Source organism: Arachis stenosperma, chromosome 9 (assembly GCF_014773155.1).
Source record: "Arachis stenosperma cultivar V10309 chromosome 9, arast.V10309.gnm1.PFL2, whole genome shotgun sequence".
NCBI lineage: Eukaryota > Viridiplantae > Streptophyta > Magnoliopsida > Fabales > Fabaceae > Arachis > Arachis stenosperma.
This window is the reverse complement of record NC_080385.1, coordinates 87,120,290-87,122,841: the sequence shown is the minus strand read 5'-3', so window position 1 is coordinate 87,122,841 and position 2,552 is coordinate 87,120,290.

Below are 2,552 nucleotides of genomic sequence, written 5' to 3'. Positions count from 1 at the left end.
GACTAAACTAATCACCCACTAAAGTTGCTTGATCCATCAATCTCTGTGGGATCGACCTCACTCTTGTGAGTTATTACTACTTGATGCGACCCAGTACACTTGCCGGTGAGTTATGTGTTTGGAATTTGTTTTCCAAAAATACCCATCACTGCACAAGTTTTGATTCCTTGGTTTTCTTCACTATGTGGTCCATTATTGCCTCTGTCACCATTTCTAGTTTGTTCGCTTCATCCCTTCAGTAGAAGCATGCACAACAGTAGCTAGAGACTCAACTGTATTATCTCACTCGCGTTCACGAGACACAATTTGAGTATTGTCCACACCGAACATTTGATATTAAGGTGATTAGTCTTTATATATAAATTCTAGTGCTTCGAATCTCCAAAAGTAATGATCATGAACATTCACGCCACATTGATAAATCCATATTTGATGATATATGGATGAATAGCATACTTTTGTGTTTTCTCTCTAAATTGAATCTAATTGTGAAAACATGCTATTTTGTGCTTAGTTTGATTAATTTTATCCCACTTTGATCCGTTCAATGCCTTGATGGTTTTGATGAGTGATTTCAGGTGTAAAAGGTTGGAATGAAATGATAAGAGTGGAAGAAAAACATGCAAGAGGGAGAAAACATAAAAAAATCAAATGAGAAGCACACACTGGCGTGTGCATACGCACAACCTTCTATGCGTACGCATAAGAACTACTCAGCCATGTGTGCGTATGCACATCTCCCTGTGTGTACGCATAAAAAGGAAAATCATCATGTGTGCGTACGCACAGGTCCCAGCGCGTGACTCATTTAATACAAATCACTGAGGGCGATTTTTAGGCCTCCAGAGCCCAATTTTGGACCTTCTGAGGCTGATTTAGTGCTATATCAAAGAGGGCGTCCTTCCATGTGAAAGGGGGCAATTAGGGTTAGATTTTATGATGTTTTCTCTTAGTTTCGAGAGAGAAGCTCCCCCTCTCTCTAGAATGTGGTTAGGTTTAGTTTAATTTTCTTTAATTTCAGTCTTTAATTCTTGTTTTAATGTACTTTCATTTATGTTTCTATGCTTTCTTGTCTTCATCTTCTTAATTTCTTTTGTCATTTTCTCTTTTATGTCATTTTCCATTTTATGAACACTCTTGTTAATTTTAATTTCAACTAATGCAAATTTATGTTTCATGTCCATTTAATGCTTGTTTGAGTTATTGTTATCATCTTCTTGCTTTTGGTAGTTAGATTTTATTTTTAATGCAATTTAACATTATTTCATTTTCATGCACACCAAATGTTTGATAAAATGCTTGGCTTAGCTTTCACTTATTTTTTTTCTTCACTCTTGGCTTGGAATTGATGACTTTGGTGACCCTTGAGTCATTGATGTCCATTCTTGTTTAATATATTAGAGTAGTTAGTTGATTTGGGTTCCCTTGACTCTAAGTCACCCAATAGTGTTGACTTAGGACTTAGGGATTGAAACCAACTATGCATATAGGACCTATCTTCGATGTAAGGTTGACTAAGTAGGATTAACTCTTCATAATCATCATATATTTGTGGTCAATGGCTAGGATAGGTAATCTTAGCTCTCAATTACTTGCCCAGAGGTTTCTTGCATTTGAATTTTTCTTTCCTTGCATTTTATTGTTTTGACTTTTATTGCTTTGATGTTTAATTCCTTGAATGTTTAGTTTTTCACACTCTTGGTTTAAAAATTAGGTATTTAGGTGAAATTGAATTATGAATGTCCATTCTGCATTGTGTGAGGATTGTTAATTGGTTTGGTTTTCTTTGACTCTAAGTGAGCCACTAGTGTTGACTAGGACTTAGGGATTGGAATCAATTATGCCCTTTTGACATATCCTCGATGTTAGGATAGACTAATTGGGATTAATTCACATACAAATATCATGTTTGTGGTCCACAACTAGGATAGAGATCCTTAATTCTCCAATTCTCACCAAGAGTCTTCTTGCATATTCATTTAATTTCTTGCCTCTCTTGTCATCCAACCCCCATTTTCCCATAGCCAATAATTGACACTTAATTGCAACTCCGAGGAAAGACGACCTGGGAGTCTAAATACTCTCGGTTATATTTGGTTTGCATTGTGATAACATTTGATTGTGAGAGTTCATTGTTGGTTTGGACTATGTTATCATCGAATTGATGCTTGTTTTTTATTGATTCCAAATTATACAAGAATTCTCGTTATCAAATTTTGCGCCGTTGCCGGCGAAGTTGCAATGGTGTTGTTATTGGCTATTGTGCATATTGTGAATATTGTTAATAGCTTATTTTTAGTTGACTGTACATATGTTGCTTGCTTATTTTTTGTTATTGTGAATATGTTGATATGTGAATAGCTTGCTTTTTGTTTGCTATTGTGAATATGTTTTCCTTGTTTGCTTTTGTTTTTCTTGTTGGGAGCTCATAGCTTGTTGGACACTCCATCCAAGCTTGGTTTAATCAATTGAGAATTGTGGAGATTTTAGCATTGTTGGAAGCTCCATAATGAATACAAGCACAGGTCACCATTAAAGCTCTCCATAAGTCT